Raw genomic sequence first — 23,343 nt, 5'->3', positions numbered from 1 at the left:
GGGTAGCCTTGCCAGAGTCCATGTGCAGCATTTGAACGGTGTGTCAATGGTCAGCGACTGCCTCCAACGGCGATCTCAGAGTAGGGGTCATTCCTCACCACCGGCCCCTGCAAATCCATGTGAGGGAGGGCCCTCCGCTCCTTCTCGACCAGACGTTTGTGAGCCAGTCCCGCTGATTCCTCCGCGGTCATGATTTGGTCTGTGTGTTTTTCGCTGCCGGTCCACGGTGCGCCATCCCTCAAGCCAGTCCCGGGCAGCGTCCGGGGTGTCGAAGAACCACACCTTTTTGTCCGCTACTACTCGCAGCCGGGCCGGCAATAGCATCGAGTATGGCAGTTCCTTCTCCCTCAACGTTTTTTTACCTCCAGAAACGTCCTTCTCCTCCTGGAGACCTCCGCCGTGTAGTCCGGGAAGAAGGCTATTCTCGAGTTCTGTATCTGGATGGCCGGCGCCACTCTTGCGGCCTGCAGGATGGCGTCGCGGTCCCTGAAATTGAACAGCCTTGCCAGTATTGGCCGAGGCGGGCCTCCTGTCTTAGGTTTTCCCCCCGGCACCCTGTGGGCCCGCTCTACTGAAAAGAAGTTCGACAGTCCCTTAGGCTGGAGCCTGGTTTTGATTATGTCCTCCACATAGAGGTCCATGGCCCCCGTATCTTCCGATTCTGGCACACCTAAAATTCGGACGTTGTTGCGCCGGGAGCGTCCTTCCTGGTCGTCCAGTTTGTCTCGGAGCAGTTTGTTGTCAGTTTGTAGTCGCTCCATCGCCGTTTGTAATTCGGACACATCTTCGACCAAGGATTTGGTGACGACCTCCACTTGTTTGACCCTTTCATTCATTTTCTGGAGGTCCGCCCGTATCAAGGTGACCTCAGTGGCTGTAGCTTCCACTGTCGCCTGCACCTGAGCCAGTGCCGCCAAGACATCCTCAATTGTGGCCTTTTTCGACCCCTCGGTCTCCGTCGTTTTCCCCGCCGTCTTGCGTTGCTCTTGGGGAGGAGACTGCCTCTCATAGGCGAATTGTCTAGCTTGGCCTGGGTAGCGCTGTGCCGGGGCCTCTGTTTGACATGATGCTGTGTTTACTGGCGTTGCAATCAGCCACAGAGGGTCGGGGTTCGGGCCAAGGAAGGCTGGTCACTCGTTTACATGTAACCGTCTGTGGGACGGTAGCGCACTTGAGTCCTCAGTGAGTGAGAGCCGTGGCCCCTCGTATGTCCTTGACTACTGGGTCTTTCCCCAGCCACAACGCGAGGGCAGGCAGGGCGCTATCTGCACGCGTGGTAATTGATGTGACACCCCACCCAATAGCGTTGCGACTTAGGCGGCCCTCCGAGCCCATACACCCGCGGGGCGTCCGTCAGCAGGCCAGGCGGGGTGCAGTGGGCCGTGGCAAGTGCTGGGTCGTGTCCCCGCGTTCCGCTGAAACGTAGTGCCCCCTCGGCGTGCGTGCTGTTAGTGTCCCTCCAGCCCTCGTCAAAGTCTTTCCAGGAGGGGGGGGTTTCGACTCACCGCCCCCGCCGTATGTGACCGCCTCACGCCCGCCGGTGCCAAAGGTGAGTCCGCCAAGACAGCGGACCTCCGTGTGCACGCCCTGATCTCCGCTCAGCAAGGGCGGCCCTTGCAGGGACTCGGGGTGTGACGCGCGTCCAGCGCGTAAAATGGCGGCTCCGTTTCCTCGATCCGTGGCGTTGTCCGCACCTCTGAGCTTGATCTCACGGTCGTGTTGGCTGCTGCTGGACGTCGCGGGGCCCCCGCCCTTGTCACCGGGCTCCCGGAGGACACCCCACGGATGTTCGGGCAGCGCGTCCAAGGAGCCGGCACTTCCGGCCAATCACCGCCGGCGAGAAGCAGCTTCCACCCGGCCTCAGTCTGTCCGCTACTCCGCTGCCTCCAGGCTGACGATAGGCCCCACCTCTCTCCGGGCTCCGCCAAGTGTTTCGGTTCTGCGGGCAGGCAGCCGCCGTCCCCAAAATGCTGCGCTGGGTGCCGCAAGGACTCCGGGTCCGGTCCACCCCTTCAAGCACCGTTAAAGTCAGGATTAATACGTCGGATTGCAGTGGGAAGCCGCCTCTTCTCGGGAGCCTCTCTAAGATGCGGCCGCCATCGTAGGCTGCTAGCCACGCCCCAGCGCGAGGATTTTTATCACTTCTGAGATAAACCTTGCTAATAGCAAGTTATCTCTGCGATAATTTCCAGCGATGCTTAGCGTTAAAAAATTTGTTGCTAAGCATCGTTAGCGATAAATATCACTAATCGTTGGTAATATGCCCCTATATCTTTCAGCACTCGCACTAGTACAAAATGTGGCACCATGGGAAATTGTATATCTAGTACTTCGGACATCTCCTCTCACACCTCTGCCCATATTGTGGGAAGGTCTTTGGTGTTGTACCATTAGGGCTCACCTCCACCATGGACTCTGCATACAATAATTTCACCCATGCCCTAAATTGTGGCTTAATCGCCAATTTGTTTAACATTTCAAATTAGTTTCACAAACCACTAGAGCTCGATGCCTTTTCAGAATCTCTGGATAGGATGTGCGGGGGGTCATCTGTGTCTTTTAGTCTATTTAGCCAGCTGTGTAGTTGTCACAGATTCATCCGTATGGACTAACGCGCCAAGAAATCTGATCGATAATGGTGGACCAGGTCAGAAATAACCTTAATTAGACTGTTTCAGGGAGGGGTTCTGCAGTAAGAGGGGCACTGCTCCACTGGCTTTCCGTTTTTGTGTATGACTAAGATTGTTGCATGTCAAAGGTTGTCAGGCAGTGTACTCCACCACGCCTCCACAAACATGTTCAGCATATGAAGTCCTAGCAATGTCCCTAATGGATAGCTCCACTCTCAGCCCTTTGGAACCTGAGACTGTATCTGCCTGTGCCTAGCTATTTGCCTCCTCCATCCCCTCAATTGTTATCTCTCTTCATCCAGCCTATCTTGTAGGTCCACCAAGAGCCGATGACTTTTAATCTGTTGTATAATGTCTATTTGGGCTCTACCCTTCTCTTTCCTGACAGGTACTGGAGTGGAGAATGCAGGTGAGAAACAGCTGGACCACAGTGCTTCACATCCAGCTTGATAGCACTGGAAAACAACAACAAAACATTAGTGTACAGTGCAGAAGAAGCCAAGCATCACATAGTGGATGAGAACATGGATGACCCGGGAACACAGCCAAGCATTAAGACGATGCTTGAGTCTTCATTTCTGTCTGCACTCGCCTCTCCTTTGGCTTACCATGCCAACTACCGCCTCCTCCTGGTGCACATGTTTGCATGCTCTTGCTCTCAGAGTGTCAGGAACTGCGCGGAGTGGTGCCGCCTTGCATGCTCCCACAAGGTCTTCAACAGGCCGAAAGCAGCATCTCCCCAAACCACTGAATCAGCCCACAGACACAAAACACAACTCTACTTTACACGCAACCCCAGGAAGGGCCCACTGGCCATGGCGGCTAGTAACAATCTCCAGTAGGTCAGGGCCAAGAAATGAAAATGGACGCTGGGGACCTATGGGTATGAGTGCCATAATTGGCTCCCTTTCTAATTGACTTCATCAGGAACACCTGCTGGACAGTGTCACCTATATCAGTCCCAATTGTTCTACATCTATAAGTTAAGGCATCACATTGTCCAATCTTTTAGTGAGGCCCTTTGTAAATAATTTTGCATCTGTATTGAAAGGGAAAATTGTTCTCTAAGCCTGGGCTTCCCTGGCTTCAGAAAGAGCATGATATCACCTCCTCGCATAGACTCTGCGACTCGGCCTTCTACAGTGAAAGGAGTAAAGGAGTAAAGATTGATGTCACATGCAGTGTTAATCTTCAAAATGCTCATACAAGCCAGCAATGTATCCATCAGAGCCTGTTGCTTTGTGTACTTCAAGCATCTTGATTGCAGTCCTCACCTTACAAACCTTGATTTGCCACTACGGGAAGCAGTCGGGGGAGTCGCCTCTGAGAGATATCATGAAACCGCGGCATCAGTTTCGACATCCTGCTGTAAAGTTTTGATAGAACACTCGGAAGAGACACCATTTGTCATCTTCCTTCATGAGTCCATTTCCAGTGGGCAAGGGCACTTTTCACATAAATACTTTAGCCTGTCAGAGTAATTTGCCTTTTCCCAAAAAGAATTTATTTGAAGGTTACAAGCCAGATCACTGCTCTATTTGTATACAGGAGGTTTCGAGATCCCCTAACGGTCATAATCTTGTTCTGTTTCTGTCTGATATGGCTTTGCTTATGTTGCAGCTGAAGTTTCAGGAGGCTCTTATTAGGTAGTTCTCCTCCAACCGTCTTTCACTCCTATCCTGGTTTCAAGGGCCAAGAGAGTAACATAAATGGGTGCTTTGCAGGCATCCCAGTCCATTGACTTATATGTATTTTTAGGCTTGTTTAACCAAAAGAAATTCTCAGTAACCATGAGACTCACAATTGTGAGCTAGATCTCTCAATGAGATGGGGTTGAACCTCCCTGAGCGACCTGCTCTTATGTTCCTGCCACCATGCCATTTAATTCCGATTCAAGCTTGATCCAATAATTGAGATTTCTGCAATGTAGGCCTCCTCCAGACACTCTAGAAAGCTTTGGTTCATGAACAAGTGGTCTATACTACGGTATGTTCGCTGAGGATGTGAGAAGAACGTATACTTGTGGTCCCAAGCATATAAGTACATCTTGGTGTCAACCAGACCCCAGGGGCGGTTTCTCCATCTGGGCACTGGGGCTGTGCCCCCCCGGAAATTCCTACACATGTACCTAAAAAAAATATTTATTGGTTTGTTTTATTTAGAGATATGATCTTGTCTCCAAACAAATCAATGTATTAAAGTCTGGGCTGTTTGTCCCAGGCTGCCTGCCCTGCCTCTCCCTGAAGCAGGAGATGGAGGCCAGGCAGTAAATTAAATTCCTGCAATGTAATGCACGGCGCAGGTCTTACCTTTCTAAAGCCCTTCATTGCCATTGTAGTCTATAGTGGTATCCAGTGTAGGCCAGTGACGCTGTTAGTGTCAGACTTTCGGCCATCAGAGTCTGCATCCCTGCAGGAGGCCAGATGTCTGTCATTCACAGGAATAGATCCCACCCTTTTCCCATTCATCACACGGTAGGACTGGATGCAAGCCTGTGTGAATTGGCGCCTTGTCCTCAGTAATGGCAAGTGGTAAATATTGTGTTGTATATATTGTGCTGAGACCCTTGGTCTTGCTAGCCTTCCTCACTGTGACACCCCAGGCCCTGGCTGCAGGTGACTGGTCCCATTAGAAGTGGAGCTGCTATATTTATTCCCCCAAAAAATTGATTCAAAAGATGAGCAGGGTTTTTGTTTCCTTGAGACAAGCGCAAAGGGAGAAATATGTGCCTGTAGTAAAGACAGTTGTTACATGCTGTATGGTGATAAAACTTGCCCATTCTTTACACCCTCAGCATTAATGCCAAAAGCATGGATTGATTTACGAGCAATGAATGTTAAAACATTAAGGTAATGCATGTCAGAGAATTGGTTGTTCTTTCATTACACATGTTGTACTTAATCTTGCATTCCCCAAGAGTGTTAACTATTTCATTATGTTGTGTTTCTTTATTTTTTGGTGCATCTTATTACTCTTGTACAATGGATACTTTGAGTTGTGACAGGCAGGTGTTTATGAGGGGCTTTGATTGAGAGCTCTAGCGCTGAGGCTGAAGGCAAAGCAAAGTGCCTGTCAGTAGGTTGGCCTCTCTGCAGAGCACACAGAACAATGGTCATGTATTCCAATTGCAATCGAAATTCTGTGTAAATGTGTGTGTGTGACGGGGGTGCACAGATGTCAAAATGTTTACAAGGCAAAAGTAGAAGAAAATAAAGTGCTTAAATGTGAGTGAGTGCAATGTAGGTTTGGGGTGGTGAAATGAGGGAGATGTGAGGAAGTGAATTTGGGGGAGAGTGAAAAGAGGGTGCTAAATGGAAAGAGAAGAGGTTGAATGTGCAGATGGAGTAGATGTGCATAGAAAAAAGGCATACATATTTAACATAAAGCACACATAACTGAAGGTTAATACTCCTTCCACAGGCCACAATAATATTTAACTCACAGTACCACAATTTTAGAATTGAAACATTTTCCAATGTTAATTATTTCTAGCAAATCATTGTTGTTACTCATTTATCTTAAACAGCTAACAACAATTGACAACGCCAATATTTCTGGCAGGTGTCAGGTATATGTCAGTTGTGTTAGATATCTGGATGCAATTACGTCTCAGAGAGAAAACAAAATACCGGTCACGAGGCACAGTATGTGAATCACAGAAATTTATTAGCCATATTTCCTTTTAGAAAGCCCCCACTTTTGTCATCCCACTTAAAGACAGTAAACACATATTACTATATTACTGATTGCAGCCAGCAACTGTGGGTTTTTCCCAAAGTCTGGTTGGAGGGTTTTCTTCCAAAATCGATTCAGCATGCAGTGCAAAACATAGGGCATGCATAAACTTTAAAGGGCCTGAGGTTGTCGCACTGTATAATTTGCACATAACAGTAATTGTTGAACATATTAATGCAGTTATTTGGGGCAGTTTTTAATGTGTTTAATATTTGAAGACTAGGGGACGATTCACAGAACTAATTTGAGATAAAATCCAAAACTTACTACTTTTGGTATTCACAGAAGGCATTTAGCAGTAGTAAAGTAAGGACTCCTAACTTTACTTCTACTAAACTGAGATAAAATCCTAAACTTACTACTTTTGGTATTCACAGAAGGCATTTCGTAGTATTAAAAGTTATGACTCCTAACTTTACTACTACTAAATACCTTTTGTGAATACCGAAAGTCGTAAAGTTAGGATTTTGTCTCAGTTTAGTAGTGGTAAAGTTAGGAGTCCTAACTCTACAACTACTAAATGCCTTCTGTGAATACCAAAAGTAGTAAGTTTAGGGTTTTATCTCAGATTAGTTCTGTCAATCGGCCCCATTGATGTTCGCACAAATGTGGATCTGAGCCTTTTGCTCTGTGCCTATATTCTCATACTGGGCTGTGAGGAGTGACTAAAGTTGGATCACACAGTAGATATAAGCCTCTCCAAATTACGAGTTCACGCCTTAGTTCTTGTATTTGATTTTTGATAGGGTCCATAAAAAATATGTTGTGCTCTGTTAGTAGCATACATGTTCAAAATTGTAAAAGGCATACCTTGTGCCTCCATTGTGGCTAAATCTGCCATTCAGGTCTGCCGTGACTATTTCTACCATCACTCTTAGATATTTCTGACCACAATTGCCACTCCAGTTGGTTGCCCACAATTGTGCTGAATTTGTTTCTTACTAAACTGATCCCTGTACAACAAGTGCAAGTCCTGTAAGAAACGGAAGTTGAATGCCTTAGTAACTAGGTAATTCAACATTTTGTCATTTGCCAGAGTGTTTAGACCCTCCACATTCAAAAATAGAATTTAACCAAATGTTTTCCCTCAATATGTACTCATCCCCCAAGCTGATCGGAGCCCTCTCTGAGTAAGAGAGTACATCTGCACCCTCCCTCCATCCTCGAACGATCACACTAAAAGTCAACATGGCCAACATGACACTGATTAGTCAGGGTACTTTGCAGCTCCCAATGATAAGACGCCCAACACCTCTGTGGTGTCCATGAGTAAACAAATTAACAAAAGAGAGTCCCAACAGCCATCATTTATTTACTTACGTACTATGGACCCGATTCACAAAGGTAAACAGAGACAAAAGTCTAACTTTATGTCTTTCGGTATTCACAGAGGGCGTTTACGAGAAGTAAAGTTAGACTTTTGTCTCAGTTAAACTTAAGTTTTGGTCTTAAATTTAACTGAGACCAAAAGTCTAAGGGGTTAAGTTTAACTGAGACAAAAGTCTAACTTTACTACTCATAAATGCACTTTGTGAATACTAAAAGTTGTAAAGTTATGAGGCCCATAATTTCAGTAACTTCAAAATGTCTTGATAAACACCAGGCCTAAAAAATGGCATATCAATAAGACAAGGAAGCCTATAGGCAGAGCCACAAAGAGCCAAAAAGTGGTACTAATATGGGTCCTCCAAAAGAAAACAGAGAAGTCTAGAAACATTAGAAGTAGTGGATGATCAAAAGATGCTGTCACTATGAACGCTTGGCCACCACAACCCAGTTCTTGCTGCAGTGACTGTTTTGACACCTTCTGCAACAAACACAAAAGGTCAGAAGGTTCTTGGGGTTTTGCTTTCGTGGTCAGAATTCATACTGAAAATAGTGTTAAAGCTAGCAATTGCTTTTCTACTCCAGAGAAGGATGGACTTTCTCTAATCTTACCTTAGAACATCTTTCTTATCATTTTAGAGTTGTATTGACTCAGGTAAGCTTGCCACTGGCTACTGTCCCTTCAGCAGGTCACACCTTGTGGAAGGGGATCACCTGGAGCCAGACCCCATAGGAATCCACCCTCGGCTCGCCAGGTAAAATTAAAAAGGATAATGAACACCCCCAACACTCCCTTCTCATTAGCAAAAAAGAGGTGTGTTGCTAGCGATTCACATAGTGGTTTTAGGTGTAAACATATATATTCCTCCTCATCACACTCTTGAAATTAACTTTCTGCCACTCGTTATGTATCATAATCTAATTGCAATACATCAGCATCTTCTGACACTATCTCTTTAGCTTTCTATGATTTCAATGTTTAACTCCTGAATAATCACAACCTCACCCTCGTCCCCTAGAAACGCATGCACTCAGTGTAATGTTCTGACCTGAAGTGTCTCCTGCACAGTTGTGGTCTTTCTGAAGGATTATTAGGCATTTTCCTTCATCCAGAGTGCAGTGTTTCAGATGGGTGTCCTCTGCAGGCTCTTGGAGAATGATCATTTTATTGACACAGTAGTACACCTCCCCCAACCCCCAATAACATGTGTCTTTTAGGGGAAAATACAACATTTTCCCACCTCATCTCCTAGCCTTTCGGACACTGTGGACTATGTCTGTCACCACCATAAAGTGTTGTGAATCTATCTAGGACCCTAATTAGATGTCCCCGATTCATGCCCTTATGTGGTTATAACAAAACACACCCTTATAAAGGCATAAGAATCATGTCCATATTTAGGCATAGCCAATGCAGTCCAAATACGGCAAGGCTACTCCCATAGACTCCTAGAAAGTACAACGCGTTCTTTAAACAAACCAAGCCTCCAGCAGCCCGGGAATTCCCCCTGCTTTTGATTTGCACAAGAACTCCTGGAGTCCAGAAAGAACTGTTAGTTCTTAGTGATGTCTTATGTCCGACCTTACATCAAACTGGGCACCTTTCAGGTATAAATATACCAACGTTGCCTTAAGCAAACACACGGTGGTTTGGAGCAGAGCGGCTATCTAATTGCCCGACGCCCAGCTGATGCGAGTGCTGAAGGAAGCCTACCCTCACATTTGACGCACTGAGAGAGACACTGTCTTTTCTCCTTCCGAGAAATCCAGCTCCGGTGTTTTCAGTCACCCTTCCAGGTTGCTGGGAGATCGAGTCCTGAGACACGAGATACAAGACCTCCTTCATTCTATAACCAAGGTACGGAGCTGACTAAAACCTTAAGAGATTTCTTGATTCAGATTCTTGGCAAAAAACCAACTTAACTTAAACTGCAACTTACTTACTCCTTCCCACGTATTAGGCTTAGGTCAGGCACACCGGGGTAGGCGTATATTAGAAGCACTAGTTGAGTACGTTAGTCAATGTTTTTATGTATGTATATATTTTATCCATTTTAAAGTATCATATGGCTAAGAAACCATATCAATGCATTTACAGTATTATTTCATAATACTCCTTTTATTGTACGTATTTTACTTCATGATAAGTATTGCAATTGTGGCAATTCATTTCTCTTGCATGAGAAAGAAGACTGCTCAATAAATAACAACTTTTATTGAAAACGCCCGTCTCTCTATTTCTCTGCACTCCTGGTGAAATTAAGCATGCACGATTGACTGAGTGAAATAGATGTCTATTGTTTTCACACGACTCTGGAGATATACTCCTTGTCCTGGAGGGAGCAAAGTTGTCATGTTTATGCGGTTGTCAGAAGCTAATCACTTCTTGTCTATTCAGGGAAGTTAACACCTCCGTGTTTACTCGAGAAAGTTTCTAGTGACCTCTGAGCTAGCTGGCAAACCTAATTAAGTCTAACATAGTCAGTAGAGACCTAGATGACCTCAGTCCTACGTCTAAACTGCTGTTTATGTTATTCCAATGCGCAGAGCCTATTGGGAAAATAGGAACTACACTACATGGCGCCCAACAATTGGTAAGGCGATAATCTAACGCAAAACTCTAGAGTAACTCAGTCGTGCATTTCAAACAGACCCTTTTTCCCGTAAATACTCCAATAGACGTCTGGAGTGGGTAAAAGGTTAATATCGGCCGGAACTTAGTAGGAAGAGATTCCTATGTATTAATTTTTAGTTTAGTCAACGTTGAAGGATACAGTGTTCCAAAATATTGTGCACCTAATCTTTGTCTCCCTTGAAACTTGCTCTGCAAAGAAAACTTTCTGTCAGTAAAAATGGTGGAAAGTGACGATGAAACAGAGAGAGCTAGAATAGCAGCTCATCTCTTAGCGGATGACACAAGTCTCCAAAATGATGACCCGAATGTTATAATCATTCCGGTAAACGTAAGAAGAACTATAACTCTTAAACTTATAGAAAATGGACTATCACCAAGAGGTGGTACAGTCATATTTGTGGTAGAGGCCCATGAATATCGGCAGACAGAGGTATTCCATTCATGGATACATTTTCCAGCAGCACACGCTGTGACACAAGATTTCCACTATTACAAAATAGAGGAACCTCCGGATGAATACGCTCCTTTCGAGGACGTTGAAATCCCACTAACATACCAAGAGCACCTGCTCTGGTTTAATGGCGCCCTAAGACATCAAAATCACATCACCAGGCTCGGTCCACTAGGTAGACCAGGAGCCACGTGGCCGGTTCCAGCCAGCTACACACCACATCCTGACATTGAAAAGATGTCAAGTGAAGAACTTTTAGTTAAACTAAAATAATTAACAAAGGCATATAGAGAATTAGTTCAATTGGCAATGGACGATATAACATACCTTCAGAAATTGAAAGAAACAGATATAGCAGAACAACCTTTTGAACTTGCCAGAATCATAGAAAAATCCTATGAAGAACTAGGTAGCGATAGTTTGGGTGGGAAACCAGTAAAACCCCAACTAATTGAAAATCCTGAAAAAACATTTATTAAAAATATTCTGAACACTCCAAAAAAGAGTTGGGAGGGTAATAAACAATCCACTCCCAGGGAAAAACGATTCCAGTCCAGAGGAAGATCTCCTCAACGGAGAAATAGATCTCCAGAACAAGGAGGCAAGTCTCCCCAGAGGGAGCCCTCTGAGAAAAGATACAACCTTAGAGATAGGGATAAATTAAGAAAACCTGACAGATATCAAGATATTGATACACGTCCCTCTCGATCTTTTCAGACTTCCTCACAGAAATCGGAAAGAAGAGGACGGTCAGAAAACAAAGAAGAGCACGTCAAGTCCAAAGACAAGGAACCTGCTCATCAAAGTAAAAAATTACAATTTCCAAAGAAGAAGGTAGCTAGTATTAAAATAAAACATGCCGAGGATTCTGAGGACACAACTGAAAAACGGAGAGTGGGCCCAGACAATGCTAGACAGCGCAGCAGAAGTAACCATAGCTCGCAAGATCCTGATGAATCTTCTGGAGACAGTGGACACGAATGAATACATTCAAGTGGAAACTGCAGACACCAGAGTTAGCAAACCCCATAAATTATATGAAATAACATTACGTATAGAGGGGGACAAGACTAGGAAAGTAAGGGGTCTCTTTTGGGATAACCTTTCGAAAGGCTATGACATCCTGTTAGCTGAGAAAGACTGGCCACCAGAGTTTGTCAGGGAGTGCCCTCATGGCGAAGAAATGATTATGCCTGCCTTCTCAAATCACATTCCAATTCATGAAAAAAAAAAAATTTGCTAGAAAATGGGCAGTAGCCCAAGCGCTTGCATTATATAAAAATCATGTAGGATGGGATGAGGATTCTCCTCACCATAAAATCCAGTTAAAAAATCAACCCACTGCACAAAGGCAGTATCCTGTTAAGCAAGAAGCTAAAAAACAAGTCAAGGAGATCTTAGATCAACTTGAATATCAGGGGGTGATTGAAACATGCACCTCACAAATGAACAATCCTTTGTTTCCTGTATCCAAGCCAGACGATTCATATTGTCTAGTTTTGGACTACAGACACCTAAACTCTTGCTGCAAAACATTTGCAATACAAAACTCACACAGTGCAGCACTAATGAATAACATCGTGCGCAAAAAATATAAGACGACATTAGATATCTCAAATGGCTTCTTTTGTCAAAACATTGCACCTGAAAGCAGGTATTTGACCGCTTTCTCAACAATGGGGTCGCAAAAACAATTCTGTCGACTCCCACAGGGATTCAAGAATAGCCCAGGATTATTCTCAGCAAGGGTAACAGAGTTACTACAAATGTATGATGGTGAGGCATTATCTTATGTCGATGAAATCTATCTTACAGACGACGACCTGGAGACACACTTAAAAAGAGTGAACACCATAATACTTGGGTTCGCAGCAGAAGGGTATAAATTCAACTTTAAAAAGTCACAAATTGCCCATCTAACTGTCCTGTTTTTAGGATATGAATTATCAAGTGAAGGCAAAAGCCTAGGAGACAATTTCTTAGAGAAATGTGCTGTACTCCAAGCTCCAAAAACGCTGAAGAACTTACAATCAATACTAGATTTTCTGAATTTCGGAAGAACATACATTCTAAATTATACAGAGAGGGTTAAACCTCTCTATGAATTAATAAGACCTGATTCAAACCAATTAATTGGACTCAGAAACACACAGAAATTTTAAGATCATTACAAACAGACATGCTAACTAAAACAAAACTGCAAACACGCGAAAACATATGCAACCTTGTAATCCGAGTCATCCCAGGAAGATGTGGATTCACGTACCTGACCTCTAATGAGGGAGAAACAGTACCAATAGCTTACAAATCACACTTGTACACACAAGCTGAAATGAAATTCAGTTCTACTGAATTTTTTTTAACTGCGGTTCAAACTGGTGTAGCAAAAGAAAGAGCTCTAGTCCAAGGGAGAAACATATCTGTTTTGACAGCAGAATCATCCCTTGAGGCAGTAACAAGACCAGGCATTCCAAATGCTGTGGCATTAGATCCAAAATGGATACAATGGGAAAATTATCTTGCTGCAGAAGATGTGAAACACGCTTTTGATCCAAAAATGAAAAAACTAGAAGATCTAGAATACGAACATGAATATCCTCTGCCAATCGAAATTCTGCCTCTCGAACAATACACCTCTGTAATCTACACGGACAGATTTGCACAACACTTAGGGGCCGATTAGGATGGAGGATTTTCCGCCTCCTCCGGGCCGGCGGAAGCCACCTCCGGCCCGGAGGAGGTGGAAAATCCTCTGCGGAGTCACCAAAGACCCACCGCCGCATTACGATGGCTGGTGGGTCTTGGTTTCTGTCCGCTGCTTTTCCGCCGCGGTCGGATTACAACCGCGGCGGAAAAGCTCTCATTTGGCTGGCAGTGTCTATCAGACACCGCCAGCCAAATTAGGATGCATTTGTAAACATGCTTTTCCGCGGCGGGTTTTCCGCCGTGGAAAAGCATGTGTACTTTTGATTTTGGGGGCCCGTTGCGGGCCCCCAGGGTGTAGGCGGGTGGGGGGTGCACATGGGGGGTACCTATGGTACCCCCCAGTATTTACATGCACAAAGCGGCAGGCACCGCGCGGTGCCTGCCGCTTTGTGCATGTAAATGTTAAACATGCACTTTTAACATTGCGGCGGGTGCTGCTTGAAGCAGCACCCGCCGCAATGTTAAATATCCAGGATGTGACCGCCAGGGTGGCGGTCACATCCTAATTTGCACGGAGGGACCGCCGCAGCCCCTGCAGACGGTCCCTCCACCTCTGGGATGGCGGACGGACGCAAGTCCGTCCGCCATCCTAATCGGCCCCTATGTTGTGGATGGGTAAACAAGCATATAGTGCTGCGTGCGCGATTGTTAAAGGTCGCTGGCGCTTAGGTAAATTCAGACCATTAATAACCAAAACTGAATCACTCAGAAACTGTACAGCTCAGCTAGCTGAAATAAGATCTTTAAAGATGGCGCTTGAAAATACCGATCGCGAATTCCCCACACTAATAGTGTGCGATTCGCATTACTGCGTCAAGTCTTACAATAATGACATGCAGACTTGGGTCAAAAACGGTTACAAAGATGAGACAGGTGCCACAATAAAGCATAAAAAGCTTTGGGAACAAGTAGTTCTTTTGCAGAAAGAACTACAAAAGACTCACGTGATACATACACTGAGTCATCAACGTGATGGCGTTCACGTTGCAGGGAATTCATTGGCTTACAGAGCCACAGCGGCAGCGGTTCAACCGGCTTCCGTATCCACAACAAAGCGTTCTAAAAAACACATAGATGGAGAAACCATGCTGGCAGTAAAAGCCTCATTAAAAGGCGAATATGCAGCATTACCTCTCAACTATCCACTCAGTAATACATACATAATTGATGCAAACTCCGTTCCTTTTGCTTAAATCCCTGGAGTGGGGGACAGAGTAATTCCAAACACGAACCGGAGGGCTTATTTGATTCAAGAAGCACACATGGGACAGGGTCTAACAGCCTGATTCATGTACGGGCCGTTTTGCGTGGCCCTAATAGCGAATCATAGCGACTCGCTATTGAGGACACGCAAAACGGTATTCATGTAGGAATTGCTAAATAAATAGCGATTCCTACATGTTCTCTATTTGCGAGTAGAAATTTGCTACTCGCAAAAAAAGGAATAACTCCCCATTCATTCCTATGGGCCAAAAGGCCCATAGGAATGAATGGGGAGTATCCCTTATTTGCGAGTAGCAATTTACTACTCGCAAATAAGATAGCGATTTTAAGGGTGCCAGGGGTGTCCAAAGGACACCCTGTACCACCCCTAAAATGCACATTTGAACAGGTGTTGCGCACACACATGTCCAAAGGACATGTGTGTGTGCAACATGCAACTTAGAAAAATGCTTTTAAAAGCATTTTTCTAAGTTTTTGCTATTTACCGAGAGGTCTGACCTCTCGGTAAATAGCGGCCCAAATTTGCAAAATCGCAATTTTTGAAAGTGTCATGAATAGCATTTAAGGAATCTCTAATAGAGATTCCTTAAATGCTAATCCTCGCATATTAGCTAATTCTTCATTAGCGATTTTTGCATTTGGGATTGTGAATCCCAAATGCCAAAATTGCACTCGCAAAAGGCAAGATTCTGAGAATCTTGCCCTTTGCGAGTGCAATTTAGCTTCATGAATCAGGCTGTAAGGCACCAAGAGATCGTGAAATCTCTAAAAGAATTACAAACAGAATACTGGTGGCCGGGGATGAGCCTGCAAAATTACAAATTTGTAATGGATTGTCCAGACTGCAACAGAGGTCGCAGTGGTGAACCGGACCAGGCTACTGCCAGGACACCTTTATTAGAAAGCATCAGGCAATCTATACGCAGAAATCCAGCCGGAGAAATGCGTTCCCATAATTAATAAGACTAGATTCACTTAAAAATGTAGGCCCCAGCACTCGGCTGACGACAGAACTGTTATAAAAGATTTGCGAGTATTTATCGGCACATACGCAATTGGCATGCTACATTCTGACCAGGGTCCTGCGTTTAGCTCTCGAGCTTACAAAGAGGCCATGACCAGCATGGGCATTGCATTGCGGTACTCTTCTCCCTTCCATCCTGAGGGAAATGCGGTAGTGGAAAGAAAAAACCGTGACATAAAGCAATCTATAACGGCGAGGGTATTAGGTTCAGGTGATGGGTGGGTCAAACATTTAAGAAGTGTCCAACGTAGTCTTAACAATCTGCCAAGAAATTCTCTAAAAGGTATCACTCCTTACGAACTATTGTTCGGCACTAGAATGAAAATCCAGGACTTAGATTGTCAGACTTCAGTGGTAAAAGAAAAAGCCTTTGATATCAAAGATCGTTTGGCTGTTTTACAGGACTTAAATGAAACAAGAAGAAGTCTTAGTAACATAAAGTTAAAGCCAACAGCCACTGAAGAGAAACCACCTGTCCCAGCAAGACCTGTCTGGATTCCAAAGATTGGGGATCTAGTCAGAGAAAAGATCGCGGTGAAGAAGGAATTTGGGCCTTCTTACAGAACAGCAGTACCTGTCTTAGCTGTCAGCGGAACAAGATCAGTAGTACTACCGCCACTTGCTGGTAAAAAGGAGAACAGAGTTCTATCCATCGACCTGGTAAAACCACAATCATGTGGCCAATAATAAGTAGTAGGCCCAGTGGACTCCCAAGAAATAGCAGAAGACCAAATCTTGCTACAATCCAAGAGGTTCAAACTGAGAGACTAATCACATTTGATAAACCTGCAGTGAATAAAAAAGGACTATGCAACAAAGCCATGGAACTTGTGCCTCTTGAAACCCAAATTGCAACAGTTCGTCAAGAAATGCCTGTCTGCAACGATGTAGTCTCAGACTATGCTAATGAAACAAAGAGAAATGCAAAGACTAATGAGAATCCGGAAGCAATTCCAACAATTGACAGAACTGAATCTGGCTACTTCATCAATTTCGATGACTTTTCTGATGATCCAAGTGAACATGAAGAAACGCCAGCAACAAAAACTTTCAAAGAAAAAATTACTGAACTTTTTCATCAACTAAAAGAAACATATCTAATTTCACCATGGATTGAATTTTGGATTGTGTTAGGTGTACTTTTCCTCCTAGTTTGGCTCATCATGGTTCTATGTTTGGGAAAATTCATTGAAGGAAAATATAATACAATGGACACAGCAAGTCAGAACATCAACTTGGTCTTAAAGCCTCACACATCCTCACACATCGAAAAAAGAGAACTGTCATCAGTGAACATCACAGCCAATCCTATACCCGGTGGGGTAGCATGGGACAAAACGGATTATGAAATCTATGGCCCGATTGAGCTCTTGAAATATCCACATCAATTTAAGGTTTCCTTAAATGACTTTGTGACACCAAGTACTTTCTCTGATGATTGGGACTTTGAAAATATTAATAATATGATGTCAGATTTAGTAATGTCAGCAAAATTTACAGAACATGATTATTTACAGGGTTCATCGAACTATGAAGAAATGTACTGTTTTAACCACTATGGTCATCACTATTTGCATAAATCTGCTCAACCTAGAAATGTTTTAACTTATAATCAATGGGAACATTGTCCAACACCGCCAAAAGGCAGCTTGAAAACATTTTATGAGAAATTCACATACTTCTCAGGGTTTAACAACAGTGATCCAGAAACGTTTTATTTTAAAATGTTAAATAAGACAGGAATGAAAACAATGTTGACAAATACTAAATTAATTTACTCTGAAAAATTTTATGATAAAATGTCTACAGTTGGTTTTGAATTTTGGAAAAACAACATTGAAACAAAAACCATCTGGGGTTCAAAAGACTGGCAGGTACTAGAAGCATTATTTAGAGCCTGCATGATCCGAGAACAGATAATATTCCTGAATGACACCATTCAACAGACAACCTGTCTTGGTTTAGCCAAGATAAAAGACTTAAACAAACCGTCTATTCCAAAGCCCATGAAGAACTGAAATCTTCATTCTCAGGGAATACTTACTAAAGAACTTGGCACAGAAGCTGAAAATATGAAAAGACATCTTTATTAAATTTAATAAGTGAGGCCACGTCACACAGAAGCCGTAGCAACTGAATGAGGTAGTCTGAGGAATACAGAAAACAGAGGCCTTTTATATGTTTAGGGTTACAAACTTCAGCATACAAGTAAGGGGCAGTCCTAGCTTGTGCAAGCATGCAAAAAATGCCTAACATGGACATGCAAGGTCTGCCAAACGACAAACCCATTTTACAGTTGTCCGGCCCATAATCAATCATTGAACAAACCCAACATTCTTCTTTAGACAAGCCGGACAAACCCATAATAAAAGGACCACAACCCATATCATTAACAGACCATAAAAGAAGAAACAGAAAGCAGGGTAAGGGGTGTGTGTGTGCATATCAAACTCTACAATGTCCTGTGCTTTGATCCTCAATCTTGATCAGCTAAAGGGCAGGAACTGGTTTAACAAGGTCAGCTTCAGGCAACAGGGTCAGTTCACTCAGGTCAAACAGGAGTCAGCATGAACTCAAGCTAAGGTCTACATGTCCTTAAAAGACTAGTTTCAGCCACAATCATGGCCAATGTGAGGGCAACCACAAAATGGCTGCCATACACAAAATGGAACCCATGGGTTCAGAATTCACATAACCTCAGACCCTCGTTTTGCCCTTACATAGGCAATCACTCAGTCTGTATCTGAATCGATGTCAATATTATCCTTTATTCCCTTCACTAAGGCATTATTACTCGAGTTATCTTTCATGGAACGCAAGGGATAGACTTCGTTGGCATAAAACATCGTCTGATATGCCCATAGAGACCCATTGTAACTAAATGACAGAACCAAATAGGGAATACCGCTATATGTAGTATGTGGCATAAAACCACACGCCCAACAATTAGTGGTGTTCATTACTAACTGGTATTGATGCTGAAACTGTACAAAGGAATTATTCACAAATTCCGACCTTCTAATCTGCTTGTGTTCAGGTAAGATATGAAAAGAATGCAAAGAAGTAGTAGTAGGAAAAGACATAGGTTGGGAGGTGGGTGCACAAGTCAATTGGGTAGTGAAAACGATCCAACCCACAAAAGACAACGTCATGCTTAAAAATACTAGAAAACATGTTATTAAGAACATATGGACAACAGGAGAAAGTAATGACCACTATTACAAACAAAATTATAATTTTTCACAACTCTAAGCAGAAAGCAAATCCTACAATTATCTAGTAACTTTTTTTATGGCTCCTATGCATTTCAGTAACGTATTATATGTTCAGGTGAAACAGTGGTGATCCTCATCAATGCTCTGAGGTGAAAAGGGATACTCTTCCACAGGGAATGGACTTTATTCTGCTTTCACTAAACAGAATACTACTTTAAAAAAAATGCCAGCAAAACAGCAAAAATCAGTCTCTTAACACCCATTTTATGCAATCATCAAATCATCTTCTGTTGTTTTCTTCCGCATGGGCCTCTTCATTCAGGCCTTTCATGAAAATGGTCCTTCTCAGTATCCGTTGGAGTGCCCTCCTGGCAAACACTCGCAGCTTATTTGACAGTCTCAATGTCTCAAGGCTGTGCACCAGTATCTCTTCTCTGCGGCAGGCACTACAGATAGTGTGCTCTCCATTGATCATGGGCACAGATCATCTCATGCAGACCCAAGTACTATTAATCAGGAAAGAGCAACAGGATTTCATACTCAGCAACACTTTCAGACTCCAACACTCGCTTTTCAGTGTCAGAGGATGCTCGGGCTGCTCTTTCATTTAATCATAGGTACCACAATGTAGTGCCTTTTTCCAATCCTGGATCCTCTGGTGCACTGCCTTTCCGTTGGAGCAAAGAAAAGGGGGGGGGGCAAAACTCAGGCCAAGGGGCTCAATGGACTGCCTACTGTCAGAGGTTACCAGCACATGACAGGTGAGAAACTAAAAACTTAAAATAACTGGAATCCTTCTCTTTCGCTCTTTTGCACTGAAACTCTGGTTCTGTGGCAAAACCAGCTCCTCCTTCTTTTCTGATGTTCAACGCCTTCTGATGAAGCAAGTACAAAACGTTGGAGATACCACTGATGACATGTTGGCGATCGCTGTCTAGGTGCTGGGACTGTCACTGATGGGAATTAGCTTTTCATCAAAGGTCCGCAGGTTATTATGACTTAATCCCGCAGAACCTAGTGACGTAGGAAATGGGACACATTTGTTATTTTCCTTCAATTTAGTAAAAAAACAGTTTGTTTTTAACAAGAGGATTGCAAGCAGGTGGCCTGCAATCTGCGAGGGAGTGGCCATACGCCATGAGACAATTCTGGTCTAGAACACACTGTCATTCTCATAGAATACAAAGACAAAGGCAATAATTGTGGAGAAGTGTGGCTCAGGGGTTAGAGGCAGCAGACCCGGAAGCTGAGATCGGTCCTGGACCAGGGTTCAATTCCCCGCCTCGGCAGATCTTGGGCTAAAAATTCCACGGACTCGATAATTCTCGCTCCGGTGCCTCCTCGACTCACGGGTTCACACTCTGCGACTCTGGGCAATAGCTTGCTTAATCTCCACAACGGCCCCTCGCGGCGGGATGCCTGACTTTCACCTTGTGGATACCCTGCTATCTCACAGGGGAATACCAGGAAGGGTTCCCTAAGCAAGCGCCGGGACACCCACTGCGGGTAGCTGTGCGCTATATAAGCTCAACTACATTTACAATAACCAAAACAGTGCCTCTAATTTCTTGAATTGGGTTTCCATGTGAGAGCATATCCTCTACCATCTAAGGGTAGATAACTATATGAGAATTTTATCTAAATGGATGTCCTCACACATAGTGACATCGCCTAATGGGGTAAACACATTTTTTCTCTCAATAATTACATATAGGTGTTCCTAAATTCCTTATCTAAAACATTTCAAAAGAGAAATCGCATAATACAGATTATCAGGGACATGTAGATACCTCCCTTTTAATAACTGTGCATCAAGTGCACTACGCAATACACAGGCTAATAATCAAAATGTGGAAACTTGTCTTATAATAGCATTGAGTCAGTTAACCAGTCCATCACTACCATGACGGTTAGACTGAAAAACATCAAGTTAGGCCTAAAGAAAATTCTTTAAAAAAAAGTCTAGTCATACAAAAGGGAATTATACATAATATAGGGGGTCTCTGGTACATTACTGCAATCTGGAAGTATGAACCTAATACATTAATAATAATAAAAGAAGGCTAACTGGTGAAAGGAATATGGAAAAGGGAAAATGGGACTAGGACACAGCTAACATCCCCAATTACTAGGGACGATGCAACATCAATCAGGGGAGAAGTGACGAAAGAAAAATCTATAGGAAGAACAAGAAATTACTTGGGTGATAGTCAGGCATGTGACACAACACCAAGAGTGGGGGTGATACATAAAAATCAAAATAGTTCATGATAGTCAGCTCTACCGCTGGCCTCTACACCATGTACAGTAATCTCAGCTAATGTTCCAGTTCCTTTTTCAGGGAAAAAAAAAATTAAACCTTGTTTCCTTTATGGTACAAGGCCATACACTATTTAGGAAGCAGAACAAAACTGACTAATGTAATATAAAAATTAGGTCACCATGCACAAAAGTCACAGATCTATAATTTATCCTTACGTCCAATTCAGGATACATAATTTTAGGGCTGCCTGTTCCTTAAGGGGAGGGGCAGTACGTGACTAACAGCATGTGACACACTTTGATTCTGTATATCTCTTTTTTATTTTCCTTCAAATACCATTAGAGCCAAATTTGACATACACTGATGAAGTGTGGTCTGTTTTTCTGTGAAATTTAGTGTCAAAGCAAATCTACCCAACTGTTTGCAGGATACACATCGTCATGTATATCCCTTCACAACACAGGTAAACTTGTAATAGTATTAAAAGCAGCAACATAAAACAAAAAACATGCAAAAAAAAGCACAAAACACACATGTCAAGCCATCAGATATACTTGCTGTATATCAAGCACAAAAAACATAGATAAGACAATAACATATGTAAATGAGCGGTGACGCACCCACTTCAAGTCCTGTACTTTATGCACTGTGAACCTGCAGCCCAAAACCCACTATTGAGGCCTTCTCAATTTGTCAGGTTTAAAATCAAAATTACACTTTCATCAAAATTACTCTTTCTTTTACACACTTTCTCTTACTTTCCTCACACTTACTTTTACTTTCCTTACCCTCCTTTTTGACAGCAGATCACCAGGTAGTGGAGATTTAGCTGTCAAATGCAACTTACTGTGTGTCACTTCTGACACACAGGACCAGCAGGAACAATTCATAAAAGGATAAAATGCAAGAATATGTAAAATGCACAAACATTTCTTTTCAAAGAAATTACGCAAAAACACATCTCTTTTCAACCAACCAAACTCAAGTGTCTTGTCAGCCTTAAAATCACCCAGAACAATCCATGAATGATCTGGTGGCAGAAGCAAAAAAAAAATACACAACACACAAAAGAGAGACATTTCTCATAACAAACAGACATCAATTATAACTTTTAATCAGAAGACAAAACATAATACACATTAACAGACACAAAAATAAATTTCCATTACTTAACTGTTACCATCTTGTCAGTCACCTTGCAACATGAAGCTCTTTTAACTTTCCAAAAGTAAAATTCTTTCACTGACACTCCATGTTATCCTTGCGCCACAATTCGTTCTCACTTAGGCATGTAGCCTTCAAAATTTCAATAAAAAGCTTCATCTTATTTTCTGTCTAAGACTTAATGCAATGCTCCATTTTCGGTCAAATAAAAGCAACTAGCAGACATTATTTTTTAGAGGCAGAGATACAAATATATCATTTCTGCAGAGCATTTAGCATGTGTTGGGACTTTCAAAGAAACCTTTTTCATATTTTCCCTTTGGAATTAAGGGGCATATTACCAAGCAATAGCGATAATTATCAATTATCGCTATTGCTTGGTTAGAGACAAAATTTAACTGCTGAGCTGCGGCGATTTTTATCGCAGATAAACCTTGGTATTACCAAGTCAGCGATATTCATGCATTACCGAGCTAATGCTCTTAGCCATGTTATCCACCTCCCATTGGATAACATGGCTAAGAACTGCTCAGGGCAGGTGTTAGCTTTTGGAGATATTCGCGCTTAGCGCGAATATCTCCAAAAGTTGGTAATAGGAGATAGCGATGTTAGCAACTGTTTCCAGTCGCTTACATCTTGGCACGCCCACTTTGCATGTCATTAGTGATAAATATCACTGACATGCAAAGTGGGGCCCAAGATGGTCTCTATCTCCTACTAGCTGTCGCTAAATGGTATTAGCGACAGCTAGGTAATAGGGAGATAATTTTATCTCCGCTTTCTTGGCTTTTAAAGCCAAAAAAGCGGAGATAAACCCCCTTGATAATATGCCCCTAAGTTCTTTAATTTTGTGGAGAAACTAGAAACCCTTCCCTTTAGAGGCCTGTTTAGCAAGGTCATTCTGCATTTCACAGAGACAAGTCCCTAATTTAAAAGGTTACAAATGTCAACATGACAGCCTCCTTCCATT

This window comes from Lissotriton helveticus, chromosome 6 (genome assembly GCF_964261635.1).
Source record: "Lissotriton helveticus chromosome 6, aLisHel1.1, whole genome shotgun sequence".
Lineage (NCBI taxonomy): Eukaryota > Metazoa > Chordata > Amphibia > Caudata > Salamandridae > Lissotriton > Lissotriton helveticus.
This window is presented reverse-complemented; position numbering follows the sequence as displayed.